Genomic DNA, 23,827 nt, shown 5'->3' with positions numbered 1-23,827 from the left:
AAGAAAAGTAACAGTGTTAACACTTAATAGATTAAGAAAGTGATGACGTCACACTCCAAGTGGGTAACTGTGAGGAAGGGGATTACTTTCCAAACATCCGGTGTCGGGTTATAATGTCAAAAAAGGTCACTGTAACTAACTGTTTTAATAGGTAAGTGAGTGTATGTTACTAATCATTGAACCTTTAAGCAGTGAAAAGATGTGTTGGGATGGCTGCAATGTGGTTTAAATCGCCAACCATGTGGTGTGTCAGCCATCCTTAATGCTTGTAGTTGGGAGCATAGTACATAACAATATTCAAATGCCCCATGGCAGAAAGAGGAAAAAGAAAACCCTCAGGAGCTGAGTATCGTAAACGAAAGGCTGAGAAGGAAAAGGACCTAGCAAAACAGCAGGGATCCTTCCTGGAATATCTTCTCTTTAATCCCAATAAAGATGGAAGCAGTTCACAGCATCCAGATGAAGGAATTTTACTTGGAGGGGAGGTTAGCTCACATCCTCATGGAAGCAGTTTGGAACATCAAGATGAAGGTATATTACTTCGAGATGAGGGTATCTCACATCCACAAAAAAGGAGTTTGGAAACTCAAGATGATGGAAACTTACTTCTAGATGAAGGTAGCTCACAGCATCAGACTGATATGGAAGTGGAGAAAATCTATTCACCTTCAGAGACACATGCAGAAATTGAAGTAAATGAAGTAGAAGGAAGAAAGGATGAGGAAGTTACAAATAAGTTACAGTATGGGGACCCAGCTTCATGGCCCAGATGTGATGACAGTGTGCGGCAAATTCTTGTGGAACATGGACCTGAACAAGTTCAGGAATTTCCCTTCCCTAAGGATGGAAATAAAAGAAAATTGTCTGCTCAGCATTACAAGAGGAAACTCATTAATGGGGAAGAAATTCATCAAAACTGGTTACAATATTCAGTGTCGAAGGACTCTGTGTTTTGCTTTTGCTGCAAGTCATTTAGAAATCAAGCAATCGGTACATCACTTACTGAAAATGGTTCGAAGGACTGGAAAAACATATCTTCAATTCTCTCTTCACATGAAAGAAGTACAGAACATTTGGAATGTTTTCAAAATTGGAAAGAACTTAAATTACAATTGAAAAAAGGAAAAACTATAGATGAAGAAAATTTACGTGTGATCAAGGAAAAAGCAGAATATTGGCAACACATATTAAAGCGTCTGATTGCTTTAGTGAGAGTTCTCCATGGGCAAAATTTAGCATTCCGCGGCCGTGGTAGAAATGAAAAATTATACACTCCAGGTAATGGAAACTTTTAAAAATTTGTTGAATACCTAGCTTTGTTTGATCCAGTCATGAAAGAGCATCTATGTAAAATAACTGATCATGAAACACAGGTTCATTATTTAGGAAAAAATATGCAGAATGAACTGATTCAAATCCTAGCAAATGCCATTAAAAAGAAAATTGTAGAAGCTGCCCATTCTGAAAAATACTTTTCAATAATACTGGACTGTACAGCAGGTGTAAGTCATGTTGAACAAATGACGATGATTATTCATTTTGTGGATATGGAAAAGTCTGCGGATTAAGATAATGTTGAAGTGCTCATAAAGGAACATTTTTTGGGTTTTGTACCACTGAAGAAGACAACTGGAGCATTTATGACTGAAACTGTTCTACAAGAGCTTGAAACAATGTCATTATTTGTTGAAAACTTACGTGGCCAAGGTTATGATAATCTCGCCATTGGGAGATTCTGACTCGCCATGTGAATTCTCTAACTGTGAAACCACTTAGACAAGATGGGAGAGTCGCATTGATGCTTTGAAGCCTCTTTGCTATCAACTTGGAAACATTTATGATGCCCTAATTGAAATGTCTGATGATACTATGTTTACTGGCAATATGGCACATTCAGATGCAGAAGCTCTTGCGAATGGCCTTTCCAAATTCAAATTTGTGACTTCACTCATTTTATGGTATAATATCCTTTTTGAGATTAATCTCACTAGTAAGCAGCTTCGGGAAAAGAACTTGAATATACATTCTGCTATTCAAAAACTGCAGCAAACTAAAAATATTCTGGAGGAATTCAGAAGTGATGAAGGGTTCAAAAGAACACTGGTAGATTCTCTCAAGCTTGCTGAAGAAATAGACTTTTCCACAGAATTTGAACCAGAGCCAGTTCGCATTCGGCAAAAGAAACAGCAGTTTTTGTATGAAGGATGAGACACACCCATTCAGAACCCAAAACAAAGGTTCAAAGTGAATTTCTATTTCGCAGTCCTTGATACTGCTATTCACTCAGTTGACGAAAGATTTCAACAGATGCAGCAGCTAGAGTCAGTATTTGGCTTTCTATATGGTATTCACAGGTTGCAAAAGAAAACAGCAAAACAGATAAGAGAATTTTGTATAAAACTGGAGTCAGCATTGACTCATGAAAATTCAAAAGACATTGATGCTACAGATTTGTGTAGTGAGATTCAAGCTTTTTCAAGACGACTTAAGAAACATTCCACTCCTGAAGAAGTACTGAAGTTTTTTGTGAAAATAAACTCACAGACAGTTTTCCAAACATTTTTATAGCTCTCCGCATTCTTTTAACTTTGCTAGTTTCCGTAGCTAGTGGGGAACGTAGATTCTCAAAGTTAAAATTGATAAAAACATATCTGCGTTCAACAATGGTGCAAGAGAGACTTGTTGGACTTGCCACAATGTCAATAGAGCATGAAATAGCTGGAAAACTGGATCTAAAAGAACTAGTGACTGAATTTTCAAAACTTAAAGCAAGAAAAATCATGTTTTAAGAGCACAGAGTGTTTTTTATTTGGAGTGTTTTGTAAATACGGGTTAAAGTTCATTGAAAAGTTTTCTTATTTCTTTCTATATTGGATGTGGTGGTAACGGCAGTTAAAGCAGGATAGCCCCCAACACTTTTACTGAATTGTTAGACATTTTGCCACACACACATAGAAAGTTTGATGTGTGTCACCTGCCATTGAGAAACTCTGGTCTAAGTTTATGCATTGCCAAGCTCAAGCTTTCAAGAATCATGAGCCAGGCCTCCCAAACTCATGAGATTAATTAATGAGGGCTTTTTGGTTTTGTTTTGTTTAAGACTATATTTGTGATGCATTTTGTTTACTTTCCAATTTCTGAGTCTTTGGATCAAATTTTTAGAGCCCTGTGTGGATACACAAATGTGTACACAAATGTGTATCCACATCTGATTTGTGATCCGCAAAAATGGTCTGCGGATATCTGCGGATTTGCAGGGCTCTAAACAACTCCACAGGTCACTGCACAGCAGTGACGCAGGGCTGTGCCAAGCCCCCAACTGCCCCCCACCTCTCCCCAGCGATCTCCTGCCCCACCGCCTGCTCTGCTCCTGCCATACGGCCTTCCTCACTCCGGGTAGGAAGGCTACAATCCTGTGCCCTCGAGTGCAGCGCCGCCCTCTGAGTGGGGGGCTCGGACACCCCTATGCAGTTGCAGCAGCTGTAATACATGCAGACCCAGCCCAGACAGAGAGCAGCGACAACTACTCTCTTCATAGCACGCGCTCTTGCTGCCCGCTATTTTAAATTACAACCCCACCTATCTCAAAATGGTGCTTGGCTCATTCTCTTCTAGGAGTTGTAGTTTACCACCTCCATCCAAGCAAGCTGGGGACTAAAACTCCCAGAATGCCCAGCAGGCTACCCCCGCTGCTGCATGATTCAGAGAGCCGAGTTTGAGCCTGCGGGCTGGGTGACAGACGTGCCGTTCAGGTGAGTGTGTGCTGCAGATCCCTGCGTGGATAAAAAATTTGTATCCGCATCTGAGCTGCGATCCGCAGAAATGATCCATGGATATAAAGGGGTGCCTGTGGATTTGCAGGCAGTTACAAATTTTCAAGCTTTTCTCTGCAATCAAACCCCTTTTTTTAAAAAAAAAAAGTTAAAACTGAGATCCTCACAGAATCCCATGACTCCAGGAACTGGGACTTTAAGAAAAACCACCAGATAGCATGAGGCTCATGATACATTCTTGAGAGTCACCAACAATGCGTTAATAATGTTAGCAAAAATGACCAGTAGAATTGTCACAGCTCTGGCTCAGTGCTACACCTGAGCCACTCTGAACCTGGGCCTGAATTCATCCCCTAAGTCAGAGGTCTCCAAACTGTGGGGTGTGCTCCCTAGGGGGATGAGAAGGAACATTCAGAGGGGCACAGCTGGTCCCAGGGCCAGCCTCCATGGAGGATGGGGAGGAAGCACCACCCCCAGCTCTGCTCCTGGTCCCGGCCCCGGCTGCTGGCTTTGGCTGCCAGCCCCGCCTCCAGGACTCTGCTCCTGAGCCTGGGGCCCTGGCTGCCGGCCCTGTGCCCACCGGCCTTGACCCCTGGCCGAGACTCCATTTCCAGCCCCGCCCCCACCCCCAGCTGTGGCCCCAGACTTGGCCCCCTTATCCCTGCCCACGTCCCCACTCCTGGCCCTGGCTCTGGGGGGAGGGGCGCAGACAGAGGTAAGGGGGAGGCATGAGGTAAAATGTTTGGGGACCACTGGCTCACGTATAATTACCAACTGTAGTTAAACAGGAATATGCCTCTTGTATATCTCAAGAAACATACTTTGGCCCATATGCACTTGTAAAAGCTATTTTCCCTTCTCAGAAGCCCACAGATAATTATCTATCTTACCCTGCTATTTGCTATGACATTTTCAGTTACAAATAGCTTATGCTTTTAATCAAATTTGCATGGCAAATAAGGCAGGAATGACAAACCTGTCATACCCATGGACTCCTTGCCCCACTGTATCTGACCCCGCTGCCTTACATGAACATCCCTTACTCACATGCATAGTCCCATTCAGTCAATGGTACTACTCACATAAGTAAGGGGATGCAGAATCCGAACTAAAACCTTCCAGTTACTCCATGCATAGACTGTACTTAACCTGCACATTTAATTCAGTGATATTAACCAAGACTTGCTATTCTCTCTTATTGCTAATAATTACATTGACTAATGCCCCCTGTGACAGTGACATTTCTTGAGGTCTGTATTTGAAGTTGAGCTCTCACTTTGCCAGCTCCAAGAATAATGTTTGCGATTTAGTCAATAAGCTTCTAAATTGAATCTGACATGCTGATTTGGCAACAAGAATTCTAAAGTTAAAGTTACCTGAATAGCCATGGAGAATGAAGATAAATGGAAACAGATATACATGGATTTATTGCGCTGACATTGCAAAGAAATAACATTTAAAAAATACTCCTTTCCTCTGATCCCTATTATTATTTGAGCACAGTTAGTGCTTTACAGAAGCAGAACTGTTACTGCAGTAAATATGGTAACAGGTATTGTGTGCTATCACATACTAATATTCACAATGCCCTTCAATGCATTGGCTCTAAGGGACAGAGACAAACACCAGAACTTGAAATTGATTGCTGATATCAACCAATGAGAAGTGTTATCAAATCCTGTTGATAATGGTGATGCATGTCTAGATGGGCCTTTTTCTAGGCCACTTGCAATTAGTGATGGGCTAACACTTAGATTTAGGATTTGCATTAGATAAACTCCTAAAAGTTGGTCTATCTGCGGTGAAGTCAGCAGTGTCAAGTTGTTAGAGCCAGGAAACCAATGTTCCATTACCATCTTTGCTACTGACTCAGTGACTAACCTTGAGCAAGAAAGAGTTGTTCCTCAGGTCCTCACTCCTCATTGGAAGGAGAAGTTTAGAACTGGGATCAGGACAGTATTTCCCCTGTTCTTCTCCTTCCAAACAGGCACAGTTATGGATCAATTGAACTTGCTATCATATTCCGGGATGCAATCCAGACTAGAGAGGGGTTGTGTCACCCCCTGCCCTGCAACCTGGAGTGCCCCACAATGCTTTGTTGCTGGAGCTCCCAACCTGGGCTCCTCACAAACAGCATGGAGGTCACACCCTGAGTGTCTGTGTATACCTGCAGCCTGCCAGCAATACTCCAGTCAACACTGGCTTCCAGAAGCCTTGGTTACCACTTGCTGGGTGGCCCCAACACACTCCCAGTCCTGAATTTTCCCCAAAAATGTGTGTTCTGCACTGTCCTGGACAGTTCAGATATTAGAGCTCAGTTGACCCTGTAGTAGTTTGCGACTTTAACTGGATTTACCAAACACTTTTGTTTAAATACAACATTGGATTAGTTTTTATTAAAGAATAAAACAAGTTTATTGAACTACAAAGGGAGAGATTTTAAGTGAGTACAAGTACAAGGTATTAAAGTCAGAAATGGTTACAAGTGAAATAAAGATAAAACGCTTCCTAGTAGCTAAGATTGAACAAAATAGACTTCAAGGTAAAATCCTTTCCACATGTTCCCAGCAACACTGCTGACTAAATTCTCAAGTTAGTTTCTGGCCCCACAGTCTAAAGGGCTGATTTCTTTGTCTTCTTAGGTGAAAGAGTGAGAGAGAGAGAAAGACTACGTGAGGGGAGAGGGGGGTTGCCCCTCACTTTTATAGTCCAGTCACCCTTGAAATGCATTTTCCTGAGGGTACCCCTAGGTAAAGTTAATTCTCGTTGTGAGGACCAAGACATGGAGTCTCGTGGTGGAAAAGGTTCCATGATGTCGTTTGTTAAAATACAGATTGATCTATTCCTGCCCTGCTCCATTGCCAAAGAATGGCCACTTGACCAGTGACTGCCTATCAACCCTGACACCTGAAGGTGTTTGCTTGTCCTTTGTCTTTGAGGAACAGGTTTACTTCCCTCCCCGGACTTGTCTGGTAAACACATTTCAGTCATAATTTCAGTTGATGTTTATAGCTTTACGTATAATGATGCTATACATACTTCATCATGATATTATTGACCAGCAAGTTATTAGTTTTCAAGTGATACCTTGAAAGCATATTTTGTACAAAGATTATTACAGTGGTGTGTAGCTGTGAATACAGGGGACATTCGGTCACATTTGCCTCAGATGAACTTTACAGGCATGTCAGCTGCCCTGCATGCTGCTTGTCCTCTAGGAGGGGGCAATGGAAGTGTGGCAAAACTGGGCTGGTTTGATCAACGAACTGAGATTGCCACATCACTGACAGTCTCTAACATACATTCTACTGTGTGCACAACAATATGTCACTTAATGATATTGTTACACTTTTAAAGGGCAAAAATGTGACTTTCCATTAACTGGGGACATTTTAGTGTGCCAAGGAGATCAATATAAGACAAAGGACACTGCTTTGAAATTCAGGACAATCCCTCAAACTTCAGTCCCGTTAGCAACCCTGTTAAAAAATCCATCTTTATGCATTACCTGAGACTGAATATAAAAACATAGTGCCCTTGTGAATGCCACTTCCAGGATCACATTGTTCAGTTTACAAAGCTGCATCAATGTTTCAAAATGGCAGATTAATTTACAATGAAAATGGGTCAGACAAGCCATCAATCAACATCCTAAGTGGATGATGGTCCCACAGTGGGAAAAAGTACTCTATGGGATATGATTTCTAAAGTGCACTGTCGTGTTGCACATTAATTGATCTGTGTAGACCCTGCTAGTGAGCTTTAACATAATGCTGCTTGAAACAGAACTATGTTAAAGTGCACTAGAGAACCTTTATGGAACACCAGCAGGGTACACAGACCAATTAATGCACAACACATTAGTGATCTTTAGAAATCATAGAGCGCTTCACACTACTGTGTTGTTGACAAGCCTTTTGTTAGTTAATGCAGGAAGACATTGCTACCCACTGCTACTCATTTTGTAACTGATTTCTCTTGGCAGTGAACAGTGTTAATAAAAGATAATTGAAAAATGCTCTGAAGCAATGTTACACCTTAGCCTGAATTTTGGTAACTAGAAGTAAAAAAAGGAAAGCAAAAACAATTAACATCATTTGGTCTTTTGTAGACATAATAATTTCCCTGGCTTGAAAGACGTATAGTGCCAACAATTCCAGTCTTCGAGTCTCTGAAATCACTTCTTAATCCCCGAAGCCAAATCTGGAACACAACATAGCTGATATTATGCCAGTTCCCATCTTATTAACAGTTTCTTTAGTTGCCTTATAGTTTAAGTCTGTCTGTGTCTGCAGTCTTCTGTGGAAGTTTTGAATCCTACTGCTCCGCAGCCCCCAGCTTTATATCTTTTAAAAGTTATCTGATTGGCTGCTGAATAATCCCCTTTAGTTCCTGCTGTGTTTTTCAGAATCCTGCCCTACAATTCAGCTATGTTTAAGTTATACAAAGTTTTGAACAGGTAGCGCAAAAGAGAACCAAAGTCTAATTTTATGTTATTTTAATCATATAAAATTAATATAACTAGGCCTTGTTTCCCACTGTCTTAAACAAATACAACTACACAGATGGAGTCACACTAGGTGACTCAATCACCATAAACCATCACTAAAGGTTATGGGGCAGATTTCCAAAAAGGAGGTAAGTGTAACGTTCCCCTGGTGTTATCCGGACCGGTGATCTGCCAGGTCACTCCAATCCTGGACTCTTGGAGCCAGCCTTACCCTGCTCTGCTGCGAGAACCCCCACTCCTGGGCTGTTCGTGCATGGCCTCTGGCATGTAAACTGCTCCGTGGATTGTGCAACCAAATTATAGTAGCCAATATCTCCAGTCCCAGACACAACCCTAGGAACCTCTCCAGTTATGCCCACTGGATGCTGCAAGTTTATATGAGTTTGTCAATTTAACAAAGAAATTGATATGTACCAGGCTTGTTATCACTCAGCACAACAGCATGTGGAGCCCCACACACCCAGCTAGATTGCATGAATGCTGCCAGAGCCACTCATGAATCACCCAGAGAAATGACTCCAAAATCTCTTTCTTGAATGGTAACAGCTAATTTAGACCCCATCATTTTATATGTCTAATTGAGATTATGTTTTCCAGTGTGCATTACTTTGCACTTATGAACACTGAATTTCATCTGCCATTTTGTTGCCCAGTCACCCAGTTTTGAGAAATCCTTCTGTAGCTCTTCACAGTCTGCCTAGGACTTAACTATCTTGAGTAGTTTTGTATCATCTGCAAATGTTGCCACCTATCTGTTTACCCTTTTTTCCAGATCATTTATGAATAAGTTGAATAGGACTGATCCTAATACAGACCCCTGGGGGACACTGCATTTACCTCTCTCCATTCTGAAAACTATGGTCAGTTATTCCTACCCTTTGTTTACTATCTTTTAACGAGTTACCAATCAACGAGAGGACCTTCCTTCTTATCTCATAACAGTTTACTATCTTAAGAGCTTTTGGTGAGGGACCTTATCAAAGGCTTTCTGAAAATCTAAGTATACTATATTCACTGGTTCCTCCTTGTCCACATGCTTGTTGACTCCTAAAAGAATTCTAGTAGATTGGTGAGGCATGATTTCCCTTTACAAAAACCATGTTGACTCTTCCCCAACGAATTATGTTCATCTAGGTGTCTGACATTTGTGTTCTTTACTACAGTTTCAACCAGTTTGCCTGGTACTGAAGTCAGGCTTACCAGCCTGTAATTGCTGGGATCACCTCTGGAGCCCTTTTTAAAAATTGGTGTCACATTAGCTATCCTCCAGTCATTTGATACAGAAGCTGATTTAAATGATAGGTTATAGACTACAGTAGTGCTGCAATTTCACATTTCAGTTCCTTCAGAACTCTTGGGTGAATACCATCTGGTCCTGGTAACTTATTACTGGTCAGTTTATTCCAAAACCTCCTCTAATGATACCTCAGTGTGGGAGAGTTTAATTTTTTTTTTAATTAATGGAGATATCCTATCTCCTAGAACTGGAAGGGACCTTAAAAGGTCATTGAGTTGAGTTGAGCCCCCTGCCTTCACTAGCAGGACCAACTACTGATTTTGCCCTAGATCCCTAAGTGGCCCCCTTAAGGATTGAACTCACAACCCTGGGTTTAGCAGGCCAATGTGCAAACCACTGAGCTATCTCCTCCCTGTCCCTCAGATTTGTCACCTAAAAAAAAAAGCTCAGGTTTGGGAATCTCCCTCACATCCTCAGCCATGAAGAAAGATGCAAAGAATTCATTTAGTTTCTCTACAATGCCCTTATCGTCTTTGAATGCTCCTTTAGCATCTTGATTGTCTAGTGGCCCCACTGATTGTTTAGCAGTCTTCCTGCTTCTGATGTATTTAAAACATTTTTTGCTATTACTTTTTGAGTTTTTGGCTAGCTGTTCTTTTGGGGCCTTCCTAATTATATTTTTACTCTTGACTTGCCAGAGTTTATGCTCCTTTCTATTTTCCTCACTAGGATTTAACTTCCACTTTTTAAAGGATGTCTTTTTGCCTCTCACTGCTTCTTTTACTTTGTTGTTTAGCCACAGTGTCACTTTTTTGGTTATCTTACTATATTTTTTATTTTGGTGGAATGAGGATAATGGGGTATACATTTTAGTTGAGGCTCTATTATGGTGTCTTTAAAAAGTTTCCATGCAGCTTGTAGGGCTTTCACTCTAGTCACTGTACCTTTTAATTTCTGTTTAACTAACTTCCTCATTTTTTTGTAGTCCCCCTTTCTGCAATTAAATGCTACAGTGTTGGGCTGCTGTGGTGTTTTCTCTGCCACAGGGATGTTAAATTTAATTATATTATGGTCACTTTTACTAAGCGATCAAGCTATATTCACCTCTTGGACCAGATCCTGTGTTCCACTTAGGACTAAATCAAAAATTGCCTACCCCCTTGTGGGTTCTAGGACTAGCTGCTCCAAGAAGCAGTCATTTAAGGTGTCAAGAAACTTTATTGCTGCATCCTGTCCTGAGGTGACATGTACCCAGTCAATATGGGGATAGTTGAAATCCCCCATTATTATTGAGTTTTTTATTTTTGTAGCTTCTCTAATCTTCCTGAGCATTTCACAGTCACTATTACCATCCTCCTCAGGTGGTCTGCAATATATCCCTACTGCTATATTCTTTTTATTAGAGCATGGAATTATTATCCATAGAGATTCTATGGTACAGTTTGGTTCATTTAAGATTTTTGCTTCATTTGATTCTACGCTTTCTTTCACATATAGTGCCACTCCCCCAACAGCACAACCTGTTCTGTCCTTCCAATTTATTTTGTACCCTGGTATTACTGTGTCCCATTGGTTATCCTCATTCAACCAAGTTTCTGTGATGCCTGTTATATCAATATCCTCATTTAATACGACACACTCAAGTTCACCCATTTTATTATTTAGACTTGCCATTACATGATGTAACTGAATGGGGCTTTTTTCATTTAAGTGTTTCTCATCAGATGCTAAGAACATAAGAATGGCCATACTGGGGCTGACCAAAGGTCCATCAAGCTCAGTATCCTGTTCTCTGACAGTGGCCACTGGTAGGTGCCCCAGAGGGAATGAACAGATAGGTTATCATCAAGTGATCCATGCCCTGTCACCCAATCCCAAATTCTGGTAAACAGAGGCTAAAGACACCATTCCTGCCCACCCTGGCTAATAGCCACTGATGGACCTATCTTCCATGAATCCATCTAGCTCCCTTTTGAACCCTGTTATAGTATTGGCCTTCACAACACCTTCTGGCAAGGAGTACCAGCGATTGACAGTGCTCTGCATGAAAAAATACTTTCTTGTGTTTGTTTTAAACCTGCTACCTATTAATTTCATTTGGTGGCTCCTTGTTCTTGTATTATGAGGAATAAGTAACACTTCCTTATTTACTTTCTCTATACCACTCGTGATTTTATAGACCTCTATCATATCCCCCCTTAGTCACCTCTTTTCCAAGCTGAAAAGTCCCAGTCTTATTAATGTCTCCTCATACGGAAGCCGTTCTATACCCCTAATCATTTTTGTTACCCTTTTCTGAACCTTTTCCAATTCCAATATATCTTTTTTGAGATGGGGCAACCACATCTGCAAGCAGTATTCAAGGTGTGGGCATACCATGGATTTATATAGTGGTAATATGATATTTTCTGTCTTATTATCTACCCCTTTCTTGATGATTCCCAACATTCTGTCCGCTTTTTTGACTGCCGCTGCACATTGAGTGGATGATTTCAGAGAAGAAGCCACAATGATTCCAAGATCTTTCTTGAGTGGTAACAGCTAATTTAGACCCCATCATTGTATATGTATAGTTAGGATTATGTTTTCCAATGTGCATTACTTTGAATTTATTAACATTAAATTTCATCTGCCATTTTGTTGCCCAGTCACCCAGTTTTATGAGATCCTTTTGTAGCTCATCGCAGTCTGCCTGGGACTTAACTATCTTAAGTAGTTTTGAATCATCTGCAAATGTTGCCACCTCACTGTTTACCCCTTGTTCCAGATCGATTATGAATATGTTAAACAGGACTGGGCCCAAGACAGATCGCCAGGAGACACCACTATTTACCTCTCTCCATTCTGAAAACTGACCACTTATTCCTACCCTTTGTTTCCTTTCTTTTAACCAGTTACCAATCTATGAGAGAACCTTCCCTCTTATCCCATGACTGCTTATTTTGCTTAAGAGCCTTTGGTGAGGGATCTTGTCAAAGGCTTTCTGAAATCTAAATACGCTATATCCACTGGATCTCCTTTGTCCGCATGCTTGTTGACCCCCTCAAAGAATTCTAGTAGATTAGTGAGGCATGATTTCCCTTTACAAAAATCATGTTGACTATTTCCCAACAAATTATGTTCATCTATGTGTCTGACAATTTTGTTCTTTACGATAGTTTCAAGCAATTTGCCCGGTACTGAAGTGAGGCTTACTGGCCTGTAGTTGCCAGGGTCACCTCTGGAGCCCTTTTTAAAAATTGGCATCACATTAGCTATCCTCCAGTCATTTGGTACAGAAGCTGATTTAAATGATAGGTTACAGATCACTGCTAGTAGTCCTGCAATTTGCAATTTCACATTTGAGTTCCTTCAGACTCTTGGGTGAATACCTACCTGTATTTTATCATCTTCCATCCTCTCCTCCTTACTAGGACATAGTGAATCTCCATTAATAGATCCTCCCCTAAGGGATGTCTGTGTTCGAATCACATTCTCCTTCGCACCTGTCAGCTTTCCATTGGTGCCTCGGCATTACAGTTTGGCTGTGCTGAACACTATTCCACTTGGAAATTCAGGTCAGCAATCTGGAGAGAAGTCAGCTCCAAAAGCACAGGCCCCTTTGGCTTTTAGCAGCATGTAGCCTAACGTATTTCAAGACTGAGCTTGAGAAGTTTATGCAGGGAATGGTGTGATGAGATTGCCTATCAGGGCCGGGCTCCAGGCACCAGTGTAGGAAGCAGGTGCTTGGGGCAGCCAATTCAAAGGGGCGGCACTCCGTCCGGTATGGGGGTGGCACGTCCAGGTCTTCGGCGGCAATTCGGTGGCAGGTCCCTCATTCCCTCTCTTCCTCTTTGAGCTGCTGTCAAAGAGGAAGAGAGGGAGGACCCGCTGCCAAACTGCCGCCGAAGAAGTGGTGCGATTCAGCTCCCCCCGACGGCGCCACTCCTGTTTTCTTTTTTTTTTTTTTTTTTATTTGGCTGCTTAGGGCAGCAGAAAAGCTGGAGCAGGCCCTGTTGCCTACAATGGCATATTAGCAAATATCTCTAACAACCAGAGATGGGACATTAGATGGGGAAGGCTCTGAGTTACTACAGAGAATTCGTTCCCAGGTGTCTGGCTGCTGGGTCTCGCTCACATGCTCAGGGTCTAACCGATTGCCACACTGGGGGCTGGGAAGGAATTTCCCCCCAGAACCCTGGGCACAGGGCCAGCAGCAGAGCCCGGGTGCAGGGCTGGCAGCCGGGGCCAGCAGTTGGGGCCAGGGCGAGGAGCGGAGCAGGGTGGCGCTTCCCCCCTCACCTCCCCATAGGGGCTGGCCCAGGCCTCAGCCACACAACTGCGAATGTTCCTCTGTGCCCTGAGGGGGGCATGCCCCATAGTTTGAGGACCTCTGCCATTGGGACAGCACCTGGGAGCACGTGAGAGGTTTAGAAAGTATCACAATATCTGTTACTCGCCTGACAATTTCAGTCAGTGATCGCACGTGCCCCCTGCTAAGCACATATCACACACACAAGGAGTGTCCTCCCCACTGAAACAACACTATGGCTTTGTGTCACAGATCCACAGGTCCAGTGCTCTTGAACAACTCTGGGACAGGCCCTGGGAGGACACCTTCAGTGTGCCAGCCCCCTTCGGGTAACACTCTTTCACTAGGAGGTCAGCCACTTGTCTTCATCACCTCTGTATACCGAACCTCGGAGCCTTCAGTGCCCCTGCTTCACATCGTGAGCTTTCTCCAGCACATCCATCTGAGCTGGACACCTGAGAGAGAGGCATGTACACCCAAAGGGAGCAATGCGCCCCCAACGTCCTTAAACTGGAGTGACTCTCAGCCAGTGATGAGCGTTAGAAAGCGGAAGGGTTTATTGTATGTCTGGAACACAACGCAGAAAGTCCTTGGTTAACATGGAGAACAGAGAGTCACAGCACAGTCCATATTGGTCAGCCCAGCCCGCTGACCCCTCTTTAGTCCCCGTCCAGGAGCCCACACTTAACAATCCCACCTGGCCCCTCCTCAGTGCTTTGTCCTTGTTCCTGGGCAAACATTGTCACCTGGCCCTCCTCCTCAGCCCTTTGTTCTCCAGCTGGTCAGACCAGCTGGATTCTTGCAGAGGGTGGAGCATCCATGGTCATTAGGTGCTAGGTGCCAAATGTCCAGGCAATTGGGATGGTCATTGTCTTCTTAGATTGTCCATGACATGGGGGATCTCTGGGTCTGTCCTAATGCACCACATGGGGAAACTGAGGCACATACCCCATTCATACAAAATATTATGAAACTATCCCACCCCATTTCAGACTTTGTGAAAGCAATGGAAAATGATAATATGATCAATAATGCCTGCTTATGGCCTAATCAGTGCAGTCACACTTGTATGGTAGAAGGATGCTTCATCTCTTACAAGCTGTGTTGGGGACTCTGTCCCAGTGTATATCACTCCAACTCTTCCTTCTAGGGCAGCTTTTCTCTCCTTCAAACATGTACTCCCTTCTTGGGTAGAAATGTCATTTTTAAGAGCTCGCTGACCTGCGATCTCCATTTCTGTTGTGGGACGGCTCCATTGATTTTCCATTGAACTATCTTCTCCTTAGAGTTCCACAGCAAGTATCAAATAGACTGTAGTTACAAACACTGGACCATTTTTTTGTCACCCAAATGATTTCTTCAATGATATTCAGGTACATGAACTAGAAAACCCTAATAAAATTAGTGAGCAAAGCAGTATAATAAAGCATAGTGATGGTACACTTGGGCAATTGTCCTTTATCTCAATGGGAAAGACAGAAAGACTGCTAGATACAGCAGCAAAATCATAAATCAAGTTTGAATAAACACACACAACCATTACACTGACCTTGTGTCGAGTTGTATTGCTTCTGCCATTAATATCATTTTTGACTTGTTATGCCACTGCAGAATAGGATTTGCAGAGGACTTTTCTAGCTGTGGTAGAAAATAATAAAGCGATACAACATGCTTCTGCATTTTAAAAATAATGGCCCAGACGCTGCAGTTTGAGAGCTGTAAAGAAGTCCTTGCTAGCTTCATAAATGGAAGCAGACATGAAAGGCTTTACAAAAAAAAAAATCAGACCATTGGAGGGAAAAGCTCTAATTTTTTCTTCTTCCATTTTTTTCTTTTTAAATGAACGTGGTGTTTTTAGGAAGGAGGGTCTTGTGATTAAGGGACTCAGGAAAGAGAGGGGGCAGTCCCTGGCTCTGTCACCGATTGCCAACGTTTGCCTGAGTAAGCCATACAGCGCTGGATTATCACTAACGGTCCAGCCTGAGCGAGGAGCGGCACATACCTGCAGTGCTCCCGGAGCAGGGAATGCACTATCCTGGGTGAACCAAAGGTGACAATCTGATACTCTTCCCTTGTTCAAGGTGCTGTCTTTTTACTATCCCCCTACTCCTGAACTGGCTGGAGGAAGTTGTAGGGAGAGAGGACACAGCTAAAGCCAGGCCCACTACATACCCCTGCTCACCCACACCCCATCCACCTGCACTGGAGCGGGAGTAGCAGGTTGGTAGCACTACTTTCCTCTCTACCCCCATGTAGGCTCCGGTGAGGTGGGTAAGCCATGCAGGGCAGTGAAGAGGGTTGCTGCCCTGCACAGCCATGTAAGAGGGCTCATGTCTGAGCCTTGAATCTCTCTGTGCCTCAATTCTCCCAGTTCTGCCCCATTTCAGTCCCTACCTCTGGAATCTCTCCTTCCTCAGTCTCTCTCCCCATGGCTATTCCTGCTATCTCTCCTTCCCCTCCCCCTCATGTGCTACTACCTTCCTGAATGCCTCTGGTCAGGTCCCACCCAGAGACTTCTCTCTCACCCCATTTAGGGGACTCCTTCCTCTCTCCTCCACAGCTTCCCTGCCCCCCTCATCCTTTGAGACTGTCAAAGCTGTAGTGTTAAGCCCCATGGAGGGAAAGGAGGATCTCATACTGCCTTGGGAGGCAACCTGGTGTTGAGTCCCCTGTGCCTCTCTGAAGTGAGACGCTCCTAGCTGGGGGAAGGAGGAGTTGATGGGGCAGAAGAGAATCAGTCACCTGTACCAGAGCAGAGGCAGCAGCCACATGGCACCCTCTTGTTGTGTTGGGACTCTGAGCCGACAATCTGCCATGGCCATCTGGGCTGTGAAGAAAAGAGACAAGGCCAAAGCAGAAAGATGGTAAGTACAACCTAGGGCTCAGAATGTCCTAATTCTCTGGTGACCAGCCTAGCTGGTTCCCATTTCAGTAAAAAATGCATTCAGCTGTCTCAGGCTGGATGGGTGAATGGCTGCAGAAGCAGAGGACTGGGCCCCAGCTACTCAGGATCAGCCTGACTTGACTATCACTGCTTTCCTTTGCCATGTGCAGACCTGTTTGTTACACACACAAAGGTGGTCCAAGTGAGCAAGGAGAAGGGGGAGGAAGGTTAAGTACAGTTGCCAAGGCCCAGAGCTGTGCAAAATGGCTATAATTAACTTCCATGGCAGGACTCTGTGTGGACTGTGTGGACTGGTAGCTTGGTTCCCTCCCTCCCATGTAAAGGGAGAAGGATGTAGTGTTTCTCCTTTGAAGTTATTCAGGATGGAGCCTGCACGTGTTCTACAGATTTGCTTTTCTTCTTTCCATTCATCCAGTGGTGGATTGGATGTAAAGCTATTGGGCTGTTAGACTGGGGAGGGATAGCGGATGTGAAAGCTGACAGCTGTCCCACCAAGCCAACCCTTACCCTTCAAACTGATGGCAAAAGACACAGTGATGACCACAATGAGAAAACAGTATCATTCCCACCTCATTCTGGGCATGACCTCCTTGTTGGTGGGCATGCACATGAAAACAAGAGCTGAGGGAGTCACAAGGGTATCCATTTCCAATTAAAAATTTCACAAGCATTTTAAAGTCCCACAAACAAGTGACTATGTTACACTGGGATGAATGTTGTCAAGTTTTATCAATCCAGATAATGTGAGTTTTCTCTTGCTCTTAATTCAGAAGAGAATTTAGAGATTTTTCAAAGGGTGCAACTATTGGTACTGCAGTGGTTTATAGTGTTGATCTTTTTGAAATAAAAAAATACCACTGAGAAAGGGAAGTGTATGGGTAAGACACTGGGCAGTGATTCTGGAGATCTGGGTTAAATTCCTAGCTGTGCTACTGACTGCCTGTATAACCGTGAGCAAGTCACTTCCTATCGCCCACCATTAGTCTGGCGTGTCTATAGAGTGTAAGCACTTCAGGGCAGGGACCGCCTCAAATTGTGTGTGCGTGTGTGTGCTCGCAGCATTTTGTGTACCCACACACAATTGGGACAGTGGATCCTGGTTATAAGTATAATGTAAACATATGGTAATACTTATGAGTACTGGCCCAAAATACTTTAGTAACTTTTAAAATGTATTTTTAGTGCCCATGAAATGTGAAATCCTTCAGCAAAGCCCTGGAGATGCTGGCCAAAATTTTCAAATCTCCTGAATCCACATGGCACCGAAATAGAAGTGGCTTGATTTTCAGTTTTATGACTGTACATTACATGGTTTTGTTGTTCAATAAAGGGATTTTTACACCTTCCTGTGGGACCTCTGAAACTGGCCTCAGCTGGAGATAGGAGACTGGACTATGTGGACCGTGAGACTAATCCAGTCAGGCAATTCCTGTGTGCCTTGTTTACTGAGACATGAACTAAGACCATGAGCTTATTTCACCTACGTCATGAACTGCCACCAAATGGTAACAAATTGGGATCATTACCAGTTAGACTGGTTTTCACCAAATGATCTAAAGATCATGAGTAAAGATATTCCAAAAATGGGGGGCAGGGTTCTGTGTAAAATTTCAAGTTGTGGGCAAAAAACCAACCCCCCCAAATATTTTGATTCTGAAATGGCTCTGTGGTGCCTCATAGAAGTTGTAGTTTGAATGCCTTAAGCTCTCATTTGCTATGATAAGCCAGACTCCCTAGTTGGACTACATCTCCCATGATGCATCACAGTCTTTCCTGTTAGTAAGGGGAGGTGGTGCATCATGGCAGTTGCATGGCTACAGTACTTTGTGGAAGATGAAGCTGAGCTGGGAAGCCTGGCCCATAAAGGAGAATGAGACTAAAAGGCTACCACACTACAGCTCTCAGATTTTCCACCGCAAGATTTCAGAATTGAAATGGTTTGGTTTACGGGCAAAATATTTTGGTTTTCAGGCATTCTGTTTTTCAGTGACAAACTGAAATTTTCCGCTGAAAACAGATACTTTTCACAAAAAGTTTCATTTAGTTGAAAACCTAATTTTCTGTCAAAAAACAGAAAATGCCCTGATCATCCAGCTAGTCCCGTCACTGTGATAAGTTCTATAGGTTTGGACCATCACTGTAAAATTCTGTCTTTTAAAAAAAAAAAAATAAGGATGAACTTTATCTGTAGAGTTTGGAAATCAACTGTTTTCTATTGCATTTACACTTCTTTCACCATCCGCAATAAGTGCTTCATGTTATGGAATGTGTCTCCAAATTGGTTTGCGGTTTGAGCCTAGATACCTATCATTACAAGGATAAGCACACACTGCTCTGTGATCTATCTACAGAGTTATAAAGTGCCCCAAAACACAGTATTTAGCCACCAATGAAATGATAATAGTACAGGAAGCTGTTACAGTGGACTAGACAGAGATCATTTTGTAATGTAAGTTCCTGCTGACAAGAAAACTTTTAACAGAATTTGTAGCCTATGTAGATTGTCAGGTTTGGGCTAGGGACTGTCTTCTTGTTATGTGTTTGTACAGTGCCTAGCAGTGCTTAGCACAACTGTTAGGTTTCATGGCATACAAACAGAGAAGTTAGACAAAAACATAAAATACTCTTGCCAAGGTGGTAACATAACACTGTTTTATTTCTTAGAATTCAGAATAACACACAAGAACCCAAAACAGTGAGGGTGGGGGAGAAAGAGCAGGCTGCTCCCTAAAACAGAGAAGCACAACTCATCCCTTCTTTCTCTAGGCTGGCTGGCTGCAGACTGACTGCTGCTAGGCTCAGTTTGCACACTTCCCACAGAGCTCTCTACCCTGAAAGTAAGACCAGGAAAAAAAACACCCTGATGAGGTAAAGTGACAAGTTACAATTTCACTACAGCACCACAGTGGGGTCCTGGTCCATAAATAACAAGAGCCAGTTACTGGGAAGGTTGGCTCTAAACATGGCTTGTATCTGTATGGGACAGAATGCACTGATGAGACGAACATGGATAGACAGTGGGGTAGGCGTATAAGCACAAGCACAATTGTGATAGGATGATGCGAAGATGCAAATTGAACAGTCTTTCATGTTACTGGTTAAGGTGATTGTCCCCCCAATTGGCTACAGGAGCCCAGGTCATAGTTGTAGTGTGGACAGGTTCTTCGTTCTCTATTTTTCTTGCATTTTGCTCCGACAGAAAACAAACTAAGTTCTTCTGAACCACATGCGGATTTCCAGTGAGAGTGGTGGAAGCTTTGCCACTCCACTGACAATAGAGAGCAGTGCTTATACAGGCCAATAGTCGCTCCCATTTTGGGCTGACACCAACCAGTGCAATTTTTTCTTTGAACTTAAGCCCTTCTTTTGGATATTCTATGTTGTATATAGTTGCTTTATCTGCAAGTGAACCCCATTAGGCACAGACAGAGACACTGACTCTAAAACAACTACAAAAAGCACACTTAAATGCTTAATCTTTTTCTCTGCGATATTTCTTCACCACCTTCAGTTGAATTTACCCCATGTTTGCAAGCTTGGCGATCTGGCTAAATCAGCAATATTTGTAAAGCTTTCTTAGCTCACAACGAATGCATTCTTTGCCCTGTTTGTCAGAGTAACGGAGCGATTATTACTGGGATCTGAGATGTGATTGCACATTATGCGGAGGAGGGTGGGGGGGAGTTGGAGAAATAATGTAATAATGAAATTCTTTGTCATGGATAAATCTGTAGGCACATGTAGATGTTTTCCCCTTTCTCTGACCTACTTGGTCCTCACATGTCTGGCTCTGCTGAGAGGGCTGTTTATCCTGAGTCGAGGTAATGCAGGGGTCATGAGCAGATCACATTCACTTCATGCCACAAGCAGGTTGGCATTTGTACATCTGTATTTAAAAATAAACCCTTTTTGATTTCTTCCTGCTTCAGCGTGTGTGGAATAATCGCAAGGACTAAAAGCTGATGTCCTCCTACAGGGGAACCTGTACATTTCTGCAATAGAAGTAGGCGAATTTGCATGGAGCAGCTCATACTCGCGTAGATAAGAAGTGGGAGAGGAAACAGAAGAGATATTTGACCCATGATCCCAGATCAGAACCCAGAACTCTCCGAAGTGCCCCTCATTGCCATATCTAGCTGTCCAGCGCCCTTCAATTGCAATGCACAGAAGTTTAACCCATGCAATGCAACCTATTCGTACATTTTAAATATTGATTTTCCTGTCCTTCTGTTCTAGATCTTTCCACTTCTACCATTTACTGTTTCCAAATGTTAGATATCTCTTTGTTTTAGGGACCTATCCTGGTCTGTTGCAGATTCCCAATTTTGGCACACTTATTACTTCATTTTAACTCTCTTTATATTTTAAACTTTATAGTTTAACTATCGCAGTCATTTTGACCCAGATCTTCAAAAGCATTTTAGGCGCCACTAAAATTAACGGAAGTTATGTGTCTAAGTACTTCTGAAAAACTGAGCCTTTCCTCCTAATTGTAGGCCATAGACTCCCTGAGCCTTGAGAGGAAGAGAAAGGAAATTCCTTTATACATTCTCTCCATCTAGCTTTCAATAGCACTAACTCTATAGTTCTATAGTTCCTCTGAATCTTCAAGATGCATGTTTAGAGCCCATGGACCTGAGTGCCTCGTATTTATTACACTTTTGATGAAAGCCAGCCCAGGGGCTCACTGATAAATCACTGGGGAAAATCTGGGAAGGAAGGTCACCTTGGGATTCCTGTTTTTGTGACAAATCCTGAAACCAGGTGAGGTTTACTTGCTTTGGTGTTTCTTTCTATACCCATTGGGATAGGCTTATCGAGGTTTCATGAATCTGAGCTATGCCATCCAAAACTTGAAACGAGGCAAAACACACTAGTTTAGTCTGTTTTGCTTTCAGTTTTGAGGTACATGGACCCCAAACTCAAAATGAACTCAATGGGGGTCCAGAGTCATGTAAACTAAAATCACGGAGTTTTGCACAGCCCAAGTGGATGGGCTCTGCAATGACAGAGACCACCGGGCCAGCAGGAGAGTTGCTATGAAATGGCATTCAATGCTAAAGCCTACTCCAGAGGGGAAAGGCAGGGTAGAATATACAGTTTCCCTATATTCTAATTGTTACTAGAGCCAGGTATTCTCCTTCTGAGGGTATGGAAGCTCTGGATAAATCAGAGTCAGAAGCGTGGTGATACACAGAGCTTGTTCAGGAGATGAAGTCACTGTGTGCCACACTGCAGTGACTCACGATACGCAGAGCTCAGGGAGGTTTTGGAGGCAGAGTGATGGAGAAGCTGGTGGATCCAGCAGTCCTTTCCCTCCCCTGGGCAGAGAGGGAGTTTAGCAATTAGCATGTAGTGCATGTAGCCTGTGGGATAGAAGGATTCCCCATTCCTGTGGAGATTCGCAGCCCCCCACGGCCATCAGGCATGCTGTGAGGTACAGAATTTAGCTCTCTGCTGAAAGAGAAGAATTAGTTACTTATTACCTGTACAAATATAGAGATGGCTCAAAATGTTAGGAAGGAATGAAGGAAGTAATGAACATTCAGGAAAGGAAAACCAAAGAGCCGGAGCTAAGGTTCAGATGAGGTTTTTTTTGGCGTGGTGGGGGTAGCCACTGGGTGGAGGAGCAGAAAGACACAAACAAGGATTCAAGATGAGTTCATCCCTGCTAAAATCCTACCTCATTGATACACATCTGCGTTTCCATGGCTGTGCAGAGCCGAAACTGCCTTCGTCAGCTCTTGTTGTTTTAGGCTTTGTTCGTGGCTATTTGTGAAGTTCCTTTTTCCCCCGGTCAGACTCTGTGGTGCACAGGGTCCAGCTCAGCTGAAGCTTTATCCAGAAAGCTGCACCCAACACTTCCTAGTCTCATAAACAAGAAAGAGATGACTTAATACCCTGGAGCAGAAAGAGTTTTGCAATAACAGTACAGAGGAGGCAATCTGAAAACAACACCGTTTGTTCAGTACCTATGCAGAGGCTGCAGATAATTGACAACAGAATGGCATTTTCTAATCCAGTGAAATTTTACATTTTATTGCAAACTGGCATACACCAGTCATTATTGTTTTGGTATAGTAGTTCCAGCCAGCATTTGACAGTGAGCTGATTAAATCACTGAGGTTTAACTGAAGGGTATGACTGCAGTGCATCTAGGCTGATCAGCATTAGCATTAGCTGTGATGTCAGCTCTTTTAAAGGTTGGAAGTGCAACTGTCACTGCCACAGTGCTCTCACCCCCTTTTGGCCCAAGGTACTTCAGTCCAGAGGTGACCACAAAAGAGTCATACTGGTGATAGCACTATTCACCAACGCATGTTGCCGACTCGCATGAGTCTTGTGATAATTGGTGCTGTTTCTTAAAGCCCCAGTTGTCTGAGTCATATGAATATATGAGGAGCTCAGCTTTTACTTACCAAAAAAAAGCGAGTTTTTAGTCCACATGGCTGCTGAGAAAAGCTGGAAAATGTGACTCCAGCATATCCTAGAAGCTCAAAAACCAGAAGGCAAATAAAACGAACACTTCCCCCTCTCTTTTTTTTTTTTTTTTTTTTAATTTCATGGTTTTTAAAGGCCTTCTAATGATTTTAAAACATTTGGGGTTGGCAATAATGAATACATTTTTGTTTGTAATAATATAAATGCATTTTCAAGGATTATCCATGTGACACCTTGAAGAAACCAACACCAGCTGAAAGGACTTTGCTGCCCTAGATAACTGAAAATGTCTCTTCTACTCAGCCCAATCCATCACTTCATGCTAAGGGACCAAGCCCTGCAGCTGGGACCAAGCCTTCCAGCTCAGGTAGCCAGACTTGCAGTATTGGAGGTCGAGCCATGTGGACATTGTGGCTCCAGCTGGAGCTTGGGTGCTAAAACGTAGAGGGTTGGGTTAGCCTGCGTGACCGAGCTTCTGCTCAATCCAGAACATTCACATTGCTGTTTTTAGTTCTAGCTTGAGCCCTGCTATCACAGCTCTGTCTACCCAGGCTGGGAGACTTGCTCCCAGATGCAGTGTAAACGTTCCTTTGGGGCCCAGTCTTGGTCCTACTGACATCCATGGGGGTTTGGCCATCAGCTTCAATAGGAATTAGGTACAGGCGCTGAA

The 23,827-nt window shown here is 43.1% G+C and overlaps 1 long non-coding RNA gene across 1 annotated transcript; it reads right to left on the bottom strand.

Annotated features, from left to right (window-relative positions):
- Positions 1 to 15,223: 15,223 nt before the first annotated feature.
- LOC117871809 lies at positions 15,224 to 22,523 on the bottom strand. The gene is made up of 3 exons (XR_004644343.1): positions 22,400 to 22,523; positions 16,554 to 16,638; positions 15,224 to 15,449 (listed from the first exon to the last, which is right to left on the bottom strand). It is a non-coding gene; the product is annotated as an uncharacterized LOC117871809 (long non-coding RNA).
- Between the last annotated feature and the right edge of the window lie 1,304 nt (positions 22,524 to 23,827).

This window comes from Trachemys scripta, chromosome 1, assembly GCF_013100865.1.
Source record: "Trachemys scripta elegans isolate TJP31775 chromosome 1, CAS_Tse_1.0, whole genome shotgun sequence".
Taxonomy (NCBI): Eukaryota; Metazoa; Chordata; order Testudines; family Emydidae; genus Trachemys; species Trachemys scripta.
This window is presented reverse-complemented; position numbering and strand designations above follow the sequence as displayed.